At 34.0% G+C, this 13922-nt stretch overlaps 1 long non-coding RNA gene across 1 annotated transcript; it reads right to left on the reverse strand.

Annotated features, from left to right (window-relative positions):
• Positions 1–10992: 10992 nt before the first annotated feature.
• Positions 10993–11459, reverse strand: LOC123905441. Its single transcript, XR_006808371.1, has 3 exons — positions 11391–11459; positions 11213–11308; positions 10993–11124 (listed from the first exon to the last, which is right to left on the reverse strand). It is a non-coding gene; the product is annotated as an uncharacterized LOC123905441 (long non-coding RNA).
• Between the last annotated feature and the right edge of the window lie 2463 nt (positions 11460–13922).

Below are 13922 nucleotides of genomic sequence, written 5' to 3' on the forward strand. Positions count from 1 at the left end.
ATGTGGTCTTGGAACAAGGTCCCAGACTTCATTTCTCTTGAATTGATTCAATTCCTCTTGCATTGCTTCAATCCAGAACTCATCAGTAAGAGCCTCTTTTATGTTTTTAGGCTCAAATTTTGATACAAAACAAGTGTTTGAGATAGCATCAATCTTTCTTCTGGTAGCAATGCCCTGGTCTGGATCACCTATGATTAGATCTTTAGGGTGATTCTTCTGTGTCCTAATAGATGGTGCTTTTGCTGGGGCAGGTACAGAGTCTTGATCAGATTCATCACCTTTTAATTCAGACTTTTCACTTTGTGTCATCTCATCAGAGTTGTCAGGAGATGGTTCAACATCTGTTTCCACATCCGATGGTTGAGTGGATGGTGCATCATCAATCACAACATTGATCGTTTCCATAATGACTTTGGTTTTTGTGTTATAGACCCTGTAGGCTCTGCTATTCAAGGAATATCCCAGAAATATACCTTCTTCACTTTTAGGATCAAGTTTTCGTCTTGGTTCTCTGTCAGCAAGAATGTAGCATTTACTCCCAAAAATGTGAAAATGTTTCACAGTTGGTTTTCTTCCCTTCCATAATTCATACAAGGTTGCAGATGTTCCCTTTTTGAGTGTTACACGGTTGTGTATGTAGCAGGCTGTACTCATAGCCTCTGCCCAGAACTGATATGGAAGACCCTTGACATGAAGCATTACCCTAGCAGACTCTTGAATGGTTCTATTCTTTCTCTCTACTACACCATTTTGTTGTGGTGTTATGGGAGCAGAGAATTCATGTTGGATACCTTCTGCTGCACAGAAATCATAGAATTTGCTATTCTCAAATTCCTTTCCATGATCACTTCTGACCCTTATGATGACAGACCCCTTTTCTCTTTGAAGTTGTACACATAAGTTTCTAAATGTTTCAAAACTATCTGATTTTTCTCTAAGGAAGTCTATCCATGTAAATCTAGAGAAATCATCCACCATAACAAAAGCATACCTTTTTCCTCCAAGACTTTCAGTCTGCATAGGTCCCATCAAATCCATGTGTAACAATTCAAGTGTTCTGGTAGTAGATTGATGTTGAAGCCTTGGGTGCGCCACCTTGGTTTGTTTGCCTATCTGACATTCTCCACATATTGTTCCTTCGTCTATCTTTAGCTTGGGTAATCCTCTGATTGCTTCTTCAGCTATGGCCTTTTTCATTCCTCTCAGGTGTAGATGACCCAACTTTTGATGCCAGAGTTTGACTTCCTCATTTTTGCTTATGAGGCAGGTAGACATATAATTTCCTTCTTCAGACACCCACAAGTAACAATTGTCTTTGGACCTTACTCCCTTCATTATCAGTCTTCCTTCTTCATCTGTAACAAGGCATTCTGATTGTGTGAAGTTCACCTTCATGCCTTGGTCACATAGTTGACTGATGCTAATCAAATTTGCTGTAAGTCCTTTTACTAACAGAACATTGTCTAAGTTTGGTAACCCATTATCAATTAGGTTCCCAATTCCTTTTATTTCTCCCTTAGCTCCATCTCCAAATGTTACAAAGCTTGTGGCATAGGACCTTAGGTTGGCTAGATACCCTTCCACTCCAGTCATGTGTCTAGAGCATCCACTGTCAAAATACCAATCTTGTCTAGATGATGCCCGCAGTGATGTATGAGCTATCAAGCTTACACCATCTTCCTTCTTCTTCCACTCTTTCTTGACATTCACGTTCTCAGATTTGGGTTCAAGTGGCCGTGAATTCTGTGGATAGCCGTACAGTTTGTAGCAATAAGGTCTAATGTGCCCTTTCCTACCACAATAATGACACCTCCAATTCCTTCTTTTAGTCCTAGATCTTGACCTGTTGTATCGATGGTGAGGCGGGTGTTGAGGCATCGAGTTAGTCTGGACATGCTGCTTGGGTTTTAACCATGTGTCAGTTCCCTGATGTGTGGGAGGATGAGGAGGTAGTAACCCACCACTAACAGGAAAAGTTTTATCAATGGGGGTAGTGATTGTAGCTTTGTTGTAACCCATTTCTTGATCCACTATCTCGTAATCAAAACCAATAGGTTTCTTACCAGCACTTTGTTTTAGCAGCATGGCTTGAAACTTTTCTTCTCCTGATGCAAAGACTCTAACTTGTTTTCTAGCATGCTCCAAGTCTTCATTCAGCTTTTCAATCTCTTTGTTGAGAGTCTTAATTATATCCAGACATTCATTCTTCTCGGCCTGAAGTTGACAATTTGTCTTCTTTTGTTTTTCCAAGGCTTTGCAGAATTCATTGCTCCTGATGAATAAGTCCTTATAGGTAGCCAGAAGTTTTTCATATGATGTTTCATCGCATGATTCAGCATCAGATTCATAGACACCTGTCAATGCATTGACAAGTTTAGCAGATTCACCTTCATCTTCTTCTGAATCATCCTCATCTGACCAAGTAACAGCAAGACTCTTCTTCTTCTTCAGAAAAGTAGGGCATTCAGATTTGATATGACCAAATCCTTCGCACTCATGACACTGAACTCCTCTAGATGAAGTACTTTTGTCATCACTTCTGGTCCTCCTTTGACTAGATACAGGTTTGTTGAAGTCAGATTTGGTGCTTGGACCATTGAACTTATTGTTGAAGTCAGATTTGGTACTTGGACCATTGAATTTATTTCTTTTATCCATCCTCTTCATGATACGGTTGAACTGTCTTCCAAGTAACACCATGGCTTCAGATAAACTTTCATCACTCTCCATATCTATCTCATCATCTTCTGCAGTAGTAAAAGCCAAACTTTTGTTTTTCTTCTCTTTTCTTTGGTTTATGCTCATCTCATAGGTTTGAAGTGAGCCTATTAGTTCATCCACTTGAATGTTGGCCAGATCCTGAGATTCTTCTATTGCTGTTACTTTCATGTCAAACCTCTTAGGTAGAGATCTGAGAATTTTGCTCACCAGCTTTTCATCTGATATGGGTTCTCCCAAGGCATCAAATGAGTTTGCAAATTGTAAAATATTCATGTGAAAGTCATGAATAGTCTCTTCTTCCTTCATACTCAGATTTTCAAAATTTGTGCGAAGCATCTGAAGTTTGGACAGCTTTACCTTGTTGGTTCCTTCATGTGCTTTCCTGAGTATTTCCCACGCCTGTTTGGCTACAGTGCATCGTTTAACAAGTCTGAACATGTTGATGTCCACCCCATTGAATATGGCATTCAAGGCTTTTGAATTTCCCAGAGCTAAGTCATCCTCGTCTTTGGAATAGTCTTTATTAGGCTTGATTTCACCTGTTACCTTTCCATCCTTATCAATGACCATAGGGGGTTCCCATCCATTTTCTACAGCTTTCCATGTTCTGCTATCAATGGATTTAAGAAACACCATCATCTTAGCTTTCCAGTAGTCATAGTTCTCAGGCCCAGTTAGCAGTGGTGGTTTAGAAACCGTTCCTCCTTCCTTGTCCATCTCACCAGAAATTTCCGTCCCTGAAGCTCACCCTGAGTTTCGAGCAGGGTGCCTGCTCTGATGCCAATTGAAATTCTGGCACACTAGTGTTAAGATGTTGTACTCAACGCTTCACCACTATAATACACTTTTAATGCGTGAATCAATGATCCAACATCCAACCGCGCATACACAAGGAATAATAAACTAAATAAACTGAAAGTAAATTAACACAGTAATTTGTTAACCCAGTTAAGCATAAGCCTACTCTGGGGGATACCAATCCAGGAGTGAATCCACTATGATAGTATTAGTTTGAAGCCCTCAATAAACCTCCCGTTTATGACTTCTCACCTAATCACCACCTGTGCTATATCCTACCTAAGACACACCTAGGTATGAGAACCTCCGCTCAACTCCTCTTGACCACACCCACTGTGATCGTACAATACTAGATTTAATATGTGAAGACACACTTCATAAAACACTCACACCACTTCCGTGCTTAAAAGCTTTGGAATGGTATACACACACTATCTCCTTGCTTAGAAGCTCCAGAGATATTACAATGCACAAACACACAGTTCCTAGTCTAGTGGAAAATCAACACAAGACTTAGAACACAATTGACACAATACTAAAACCTAAACTCACGCTTTGTAAGACTCAAATCTGGTTTCAGTGAATTGAACAATGGAGTCAACCTTCTTTAAATAACCTTCACGAGCTCAGGCTAGGTCTTCAATTAGGCTTCAATAGCACAGCATGATTAATGGTTCCTTCAGGGAATAATCTTCAATTAAAATGTTTTGTTTCCTTAACTTGAAGATCTGATTAGCAAGCAACACTTGATCACGAGATCCATTAATAATTATGCGTGACAACGCTCCTTATCACAAACGAACATTTATTGTGGATTCCATATATAGAACTTAGGCGCGAGATCTCACCATACACAGGCCCGGCCTACTGGATGTGGTATCCAATGTTGAAGTATTGTACCGAACATCTTGCTTATACTGGATGGTGGAAACATGTAGTTCCACATCAGAAAAGATCACATGTTTTAGCAAAATGAGGCCAACCATACAACGCCAACAAAATGCAAAAGGACGCGTGACAGAAGACTAGTAGTTTTACGTTAAAGTAGCAGTTACTTAGTTTTTCTATAAATAGGAGTTTGTAAGTCGAAATAGGGGTCACAATTTACTTACACAAATTCCCAAACACTCAAAGTATCCATGTTACAGCGAGAAAAGAGTTACTCGAGAAAGATGTATGAATCAGTGAACCATCTTTATGTATTTGTAACATTTACATTTCAAATGCAATTTTATTTCTTTTAAATCTTTACTTTCAAAGTATTTACGTTTCTGCATTTAAATGGTTCTCTCATTCGAGTGAACTTTCTCTTCATTTTCACATAATTTATGTTTCACACTTGTGTTTCATAAAACTTCGTTTTATAAATTACGCAACTGAAAATCTTTCACTTTAAACACATTGTTATTGCAAACTAATAATGTATTTAATGAAGAACATTCAAACCTCTTTTAATATAACGCACGAACAATTGTCCCGAGATTTACTAGTTGGTCTCTCAAGTAATTAATTTAAACTAGCGGTTGTTTACCAAAAATCAGTGTAAACAAGTATAAAGGTTACTTTCTTGACACCGGGGATTGCCGTTTACATTTGACTCCTTTAGATATTTGGATAAAAATATGTGATAATATTCTAATTATAAAAAATAAAATAAAAAATCAATGACTATGATATAAGACCATCTCCAATGGTGGTTCTTATTTTTTTAAGTACTAGTATCTAATAGGTACTCCCATTGGAGCAAAATCAAAATAGTACCTAATAGGTACTAGTTCTAAAATAAGAATTGGTACCTATATCATGTTTTGTGGGACCAATTTATAATGATGTAGAGTTATTGGTTAGATGTGTTATTGGTGAGACTTATTTAAAACATTTTAAGAATTGTTGGGTTGGAGGAATTGAGTACTTATTAGAGCATCCACAATAGAGCTACTCATTTTTGAGTACTTAAGTGGGCCCCACATGTACACATCATTCATTTATAATTTTTTTAATAATAGTACATAATAAGTACTTAATCCCTCCAACCCAAAACCTCTTCAAAAGTTCTAAATTGGTCCCACTAGTAGCACATCTATCTAATAACTCAACATCATTTTAAATGGATCCCACAAAAATTATTTAGGTACTATGTCTTATTGTAGAACTAGTACCTATTAGGTACAATTTTGTTTTTGCTCCAATGGGAGTACCTATTAGGTACTAGTACTTAAAAATATAAGTACCACTATTGGAGATGGTCTTAGATACTAATATTAAAAAATTATAAAAGAGTGATGTGTACACATGAGACCCAATTAAGTACCAACAATTAGGAAGCTCCGTTATGGATGCTCTAACGATTGAAAAATTGAGAGGTTCCTTTCTCCTTTAAGCATAAGAGCCGCGACTGCCTTCTACATAAACTCCCCACCTAGCAGACACCACATGTCCTTCATTAATTCCTCCCATCAATCTCCAACTAGATATTTTCTTCTCCAACTAGATATTTTAATAAATACTACCAACAAATGACTACAATTAATTACATACACCCGATCTTCTATTTTTTTTTTTTGGTAGAGATCTTTTATTTTTTTAAGGCAAATATAATGTTAACTTTTTAATACTTTAAATAGAAAGTTTTTATAAAATTTTTATGGGAGTCAATACATTGAAAATTTGTAGTGTTTAATTTTTTGAATAATTTTTTTTTAAATGAAATGCTTAAAGAGTTCACCGGAAACATTTGTTAGCAAAATCCTCTCTTAAAGCCAAAGAAAAATTGTTTTTCAAAAAAAAAAAAAGCCAAAGAAAATTTTATTCAAGCAAGTGGCATATTCTCTTAGTCATAAAATATAAGTAAAATTCATTGTTTAGCTTTATTGTATAATTGTTTTGGAGTGGGCTTAAAAGTCCAAATGCTGGGGAAATCTTTTCATGGACCGTCGAGCATGGCCCAATTGTGGGACTAGAGCTGTCAAAACGGGCAATCCGGATGATTTCGGGCTGGCCCGGTCGGGATTTGGACTTTGTCGGGCCGGGCTAAAAAGTCCGGATAAAAAAAAGGGCTACCAAAATTAGTGCCGAGTCTGATCCGGTACAGGTTGTTGGGCTTTCGGGCCGGCCCTTTTTTTTTTACTTCTAGTGCTTAAACTCAACATTATAAATATGATTAATAATTCTCGCGTGTCCTATTTTTACTCATCTGCTACTTATATTATATTATATTATATATATATAATAATTCTCGCGCGCCGTATTTTTACGCATCCGCTATCTACGAGTTTCTCGCGCGCCATATTTTTACTCATCCGCTACCTACGATTTTCTCGCGCCCTATTTTTACACATCCGCTACTTACGAGTTTCTCGCGCGTCATATTTTTACTCATCCGCTACTTACGACTTTCTCGCGCGCCCTATTTTTACCCATCCGCTGCGTACGAGTTTCTCGCGCGCCCTATTTTTATTTATCCGCTACGTACGAGTTTCTCGCGATGAACATGTCCATTGGAGGTGCTCGTGTCCTTATGAGGTAGTAATATTTTAGTACTTATTTTTTTTCCTATGGATTAACTTTTTTTTTGACAAGTTTTTCCTATGGATTAACTGATTAGTATATATTCAATACTATTTTTTAAAAACGAATTTTGTTTTTATTATACGTTTTTTTATATACTTTTTTATTTATTAGGGGTTAACAACAAGAATGACAATGTTGGAAACCGTTGTTCTTAGCATAAAACAATGTGTGGAAGAATTAAAAGAAATTGTAATCAAGAGTGTAACACTGAAAACACTCAAACATTCCTGAAGTAAAAGATATGGATGCTATTTTGAAAAGATTTTCGATAGAAAAAGATTTGGTTGAAAAGGAAATCAGAGGTCGCGAGGAATTCTGGCTAATTAAAAGGAAATCAGAGGTCGCGAGGAAATTAGAAAATTCGTTTGGGACAAATTTCAGACGGAATGTGGCCCGTCCAAAAAACACTCGTTGCTAATTAAAATTTCCGTCCCAAAATCTGTCCCAACTACTTTTAGACAGATTTCAGCCAGCATTCCTACAAGGTCGCGAGAAAAAGATTTGTCCCAAATTAAGCCAATGTGAACAAAAGTTAGTATTTGATTCCTTGTAGGAATGCTAGCTGAAATCTGTCTAAAAGTAGTTGGGACAGATTTTGGGACGGAAATTTTAATTAGCAACGAGTGTTTTTTGGACGGGCCACATTCCGTCTGAAATTTGTCCCAAACGAATTTTCTGATTTCCTCGCGACCTCTGATTTCCTTTTCAACCAAATCTTTTTCTATCGAAAATCTTTTCAAAATAGCATCCATATCTTTTACTTCAGGAATGTTTGAGCGTTTCGATGTTACACTCTTGATTACAATTTCTTTTAATTCTTCCACACATTGTTTTATGCTAAGAACAACGGTTTCCAACATTGTCATTTTTGTTGTTAACCCCTGATAAATAAAAAAGTATATAAAAAAACGTATAATAAAAACAAAATTCGTTTTTAAAAAATAGTATTGAATATATACTAATCAGTTAATCCATAGGAAAAACTTGTCAAAAAAAAAAGTTAATCCATAGGAAAAAAAATAAGTACTAAAATATTACTACCTCATAAGGACACGAGCACCTCCAATGGACATGTTCATCACGTGATTGATGAAATAAATTTGGATTCCCATTGGCAAAATGGTCGTTCTCCACTTTATATGTTTTTACAGCATCTGCTTGATTACTATGAATTGAATTAAAGAAAAAAGTGTAAGTATCAAACAGTTTAATCTGGTAAAAAGAAGTCAAACAAATTCTTGAAAAATAAAAAAAATTGTGTACCCATCCGATATCTCAATTATAGAATTTCGTTTGGACAACGGAGATGTCACAGAATGTGATTCCTGATCATGGTCATTTTGTTTTCGTTTTCTTTGGTTGTCCATATCGAAAAAAAATTGAAAACAAAATAGTTTGGAGAAGACAAAATGAAATTAAGAGAATGTAATCAAGAAAATTGATCCACTTGTTTAGCAACTGACTTAAGAAGAATTTGATTGATGATTGTTGACTAAAAAGGAATATAATTCAATAATTATTACCATATTATTGATGATTCAAATGAATTCAATAATTATTAATAAATAAAAAAGATTTTTTTTCCTTTCCAGAAAAGGAAATAGAGATTAGGTACCGTTTGAAACTTTTGAAGACAAAAAAAAAATAATTTTTTTAGCATATTGTTGATTGACAATGTTTTAAAATATTTTTTAATTTTATTTATTTAGTTTTAAATTTATTGGTTGAAAATTTTAGAGATTAAAAATTTGTTGAACCATCTATAAAAATATATTTATTTAACTTTTGAACTTGTTTAGGGTTTAGGATTTAGCTGATCACAAGTAAAATGTATAAATAGTTCATAAGTGCGGTCTACCTGAAATTTATCCGATAAAAATAACTAACTCTCGAACTTGTTTATGCTTTAGCTGACCACAAGTAAAGATATAAATAGTTCATTTTAGGAACTCGACCGATCACAAGTGCGGTCTACCTGAAATTTATCCGATAAAAATGAAAAGGTTCGACTATTTTAGGAAGACTAACTAACTCTCGAACTTGTTTACGCTTTAGCTGACCACAAGTAATAATATAAATAGTTCATTTGAACTAAAAGAAAGGTCGGACCATCGTCGGAAAACAAACACACGGAAGCTCGACCGATCACAAGTGCGGTCTACCTGAAATTTATCCGATAAAAATAACTAACTCTCGAACTTGTTTATGCTTTAGCTGACCACAAGTAATAATATAAATAGTTCATTTGAACTAAAAGAAAGGTCGGACTATCGTCGGAAAACAAACACACGGAAGCTCGACCGATCACGAGTGCAGTCTACTTGAAATTTATCCGATAAAAATGAAAAGGTTCAACTATTTTAGGAAGACTAACTAACTCTCGAACTTGTTTATGCTTTAGCTAACCACAAGTAATAATATAAATAGTTCATTTGAACTAAAAGAAAGGTCGGACCATCGTCGGAAAACAAACACACGGAAGCTCGACCGATCACAAGTGCGGTCTACCTGAAATTTATCCGATAAAAATAACTAACTCTCGAACTTGTTTATGCTTTAGCTGACCACAAGTAATAATATAAATAGTTCATTTGAACTAAAAGAAAGGTCGGACCATCGTCGGAAAACAAACACACGGAAGCTCGACCGATCACAAGTGCGGTCTACCTGAAATTTATCCGATAAAAATAATTAACTCTCGAATTTGTTTAAGCTTTAGCTGACCACAAGTAATAATATAAATAGTTCATTTGAACTAAAAGAAAGGTCGGACCATCATCGGAAAACAAACACAAGGAAGCTCGACTGATCACAAGTGCAGTCTACCTGAAATTTATCCGATAAAAATGAAAAGGTTCGACTATTTTAGGAAGATTAACTAACTCTCGAACTTGTTTAGGCTTTAGCTGATCACAAGTAATAATATAAATAGTTCATTTGAACTAAAAGAAAGGTAATTACTTAACCTAATTTTGGTTGATCGTACTAATCTGTTTTGTTGCTATTTTTGTTAGTATAGATTGCTCTATTTTGTTTCTATTTTTAAGCAGATAATTTTTTTTTTTTGTATTTATGTTATATTTTTTTTTTGTATTTATCTTATATTCTTTCTATATAAATTCTTTCTTAGAAACAAAAGAGGAACAATCTATCCATACTTTTTTTTGTATTTATCTTATATCTTATATTCTTTTTTTTAGATGATATGCTTAAAAATAGGAACAAATAGATAGAAACAAAATAGAACATTTTATCCATAAAAATAGGAAAAAAATTATAGAAAGATTAGTCTATAAAAAAAATTATAGAATAAAAAAAATACTCTATAAAAAAACGTAAACAATATTTTTCATCAAAAAGAGAAAAGAAACATAAACAATTTTTTTTATACACAAAAAATAAAAGTCAATGGACCCGTGTGAAAGCACGCGTCTTTAAACTAGTTTTTTAATAAGGATAAATTAGTGAATTTAGTGGTAATCGATTTTAATATTAGTAATAGATGTACAAATGAAGTTGTATATTTAAATTAGAGATTTTGTTTTTCCTTTGTTGTTTTTGTTCTCTTATTATTTTTATTAACTAACATTGATATACTTTCTCAAAAAAAATAAACTAACATTGATATATATTTATTTTTTCGAGCCTATAACATTGATATTTCTTTTTTTTTTACTATTAACATTGATATTTTTATGTACCAAAAAAAAACATTGATATATTTTTTTTGACTCAATAACAATGATATTTTTGTTTTGGTATTCAATAACATTGATATTTTAGAATCAATATATAACGTCTAAAAACAAGCATTCAATGATCAAATTAATTCTAACAAGCATTCAATCATCAAATTAATTGTAATTATTATTTAATAAATTTGGTATTTGAAATTTGAATGTCAAAATAGGAGCAACAATAACATTGACATAGTAAAAAACAGCTTGAAATGCATGTAACAATATGATTTCAGTTTCTATAAACTTGCGATGTTTTGCCGAACGCTAGCTCCACCTCCTCCAACGCAGACGTAAACTGTTTTAAATAGAGGAAAGTAATCAGAATGAAAAATCAACAAATTAAATACAAATAATAAGTTGAACGTAACAATTATAATACCCACCGAGGTATATCTAGGTGCACTTTGTGTTCCCGCATGTAGAACGGTGTTAGAATGTGACGGGTGAATGCCTCCCGGAGAGAATTGTGCAAAAAAGTGCTGTTTTAAATAGAAGAAAATAATCAGAATAAAAATCAACAAATTAAACACAAACAATAAGTTGAACAATTATAATACCCACCGGTGCATAACTAGGTGCACTTTGTGTTCCCGCAGCAGAACGGTGTTGGAATGTGACGGGTGAATGCCTTCCAATCAGTTACTCAAATTAATCATGAGGCAATTCAAAGAGTAAAGATCAACTAGTTACAATTGAGAGGCACAGTGGTAAAATTAAAAAAGTTCTCATCTCTGAAAGGAAACTCATCCTCTCTTCTTCAAACATCATCTCCCATCCCTCCTTTACTTGTCAACAACAATGAATGCAAAAGAGGATTGTTCCACTAACTATAATAGAAATTCCAGCCTTACATGAAAACCAGACCCAAGAGATGTGTTTAATGTCTTATCTACAACTGCTCCTAAGACCATAACAGATCACAATTCTTAAGTATAAATCAGCAACTACATGCATAATGGTATGAAAAGTATCACAGCACCTAACAATCACAAATTCCCTAATTTATAACATATCAAAAACCCTAACATTGATTTAATAACACAAATCAATTATTTATAGTTTCAATTGTATTATCAATCAATCAATTAAATATAATTAGATTCAGATGAAAAAACTCCAATTTATTAAGAAACCCTAACTATCGTGCTTCATAAACAACAAAGGGATATATATATATATATATATATATATATATATATATAGAGCAGTGTTTTAAAAACCGGACCGGACATCGAACCGGCGAGGGCACTGGTTCATTGGTTCATTGGTCGAACCACTGGGTCACTGGTCGAACCGCATGATAAACCGGATTAAATCGGATTAAACCGATAGAATGAACCGGTCTCTATAATAAAACTATATAGTTATTAAATCGGTCGAATGAGATAACTCGTTCTTTGAATAAAAGCATAAAAAATTTAAAAATTAAAAGAAAACACAAAAATAGCAAACTGAACACAAAAATAGAACACAAATTTAGCTTTTTTTTTTACGGTAGTACAAATTTAATGAGTTTTTTAATAATTTATTACGTTAAAGGCAACGATAGAAACAATAAAACTTTTTTTTAAAAAAAAAAAACAAATAAAAAAATATTAGTTTTTACGAGCTGGAATTTTTCTTTTTATATAGTATGTTTGTTTTAAATGCAAAGTAAACACCCAAACAACAACATATAAGTAAGTGTTTCAAAATATATATATATATATATATATATATATATATATATATATATATATATATATATATAGATATATAAGGAAGTAACAAAAAAAGTCAAAAAAAAAAAAAACATATAACAAGTGGGCCATAAGTGAAAGCCCAAAATGAATTAAAAAAACCCTAAATCCTATCATCTTCTCTAACTCATTCATTGAATAGCAGCCAACTGTTGCCTGCCTCACTTCCTGTTTCTTTCTCCTGCACTTGGTTTATCCTTCTTTTCTTTCTTTTTCTTGCCATAATCGTGAATCTTCTTTATTTCCATTTCTCTATTTCATTCTTCTGTGTTCTATTCTTCTCTTGGGTGAGTTCAAAAGTAAAAATTTAGAGGGTTAAAAGAACAAAATATACAAGGTATATGTACAATTTTTTCTCTATTTTCATTCTCCTGCGTTTCACTTTTATGAGTTTTCTCAGTTTCTGTTTCTTTGTTTTTTTCTAATTTTTTTTCGATTTTTTTTTTTTAAAAAGCAAACGTTTTGGTCCAGAAAAAAAAACGCAATTGAACCGCCGGTTTTTCAAAACCGCCGGTTCACCGGTTTTCACCGGTTTTACCGGTTCCCGCCGGTCCAATAGCGTATCCGATCCAACATCCGGACCAGACCGGTGACCCCTCCGGTTCCCGGTTCAACCGGTCGGACCGGCCGGTCCGGTCCGGTTTTTAAAACACTGATAGAGAGAGAGAGAGAGAGAGAGATACGTATTGTTGTTCGGTTGGAGAAGAGAAGAAGCGTCGCACACGTGAAGAGTTGATCTCACGAGAACAACGACGGCACAATAGGTGGAGCGTGACGGCGCAACGTGATGAGGAATAGACGTATAGTGAGATTTGAGGATTCAAGGGAAAACCAGAAGGAATGCATCGAAGAGGGATTTTGTGATTCTCTACAATAAAAAAGAGAGAGAACAAAAAATAGAGATTGGAAGAAGAAGAAGCAAACAAATTAGAAGAAATTAGGACCAAAATGTAAATTTATAGAATATAATACTTAAAATTTAATTAATTGAAAATAAAAGTACTTAAAATTACTTTGTGGTAAAATATTATTTATGTGAAACTTAGATACATGTGGTTGAATTTGATTGGTGCCACATCATGCCACATCAGCATAGGGCATGTGCCCTCAATTTACGTGAGGGTAGAGAAGAAAAAACCTTAGTTTATATACATTAATTATGCAATAAATTTAAAAAATAAATTTTGTTTATATTTTATCACGGATGAAGATAGAGTATAAAGTAAGCCCAATCAAATATTCCCCCTGTCCCAAAATATAAGCAAAAGTTGGTCCATAAAAGTGAATGTATTTGGTCCAAATATTTAACCAAATACATCAAGTTTCTTTGCCTCACTTTTGCTTATATTTTAGG

Source organism: Trifolium pratense, linkage group LG2, assembly GCF_020283565.1.
Source record: "Trifolium pratense cultivar HEN17-A07 linkage group LG2, ARS_RC_1.1, whole genome shotgun sequence".
NCBI lineage: Eukaryota > Viridiplantae > Streptophyta > Magnoliopsida > Fabales > Fabaceae > Trifolium > Trifolium pratense.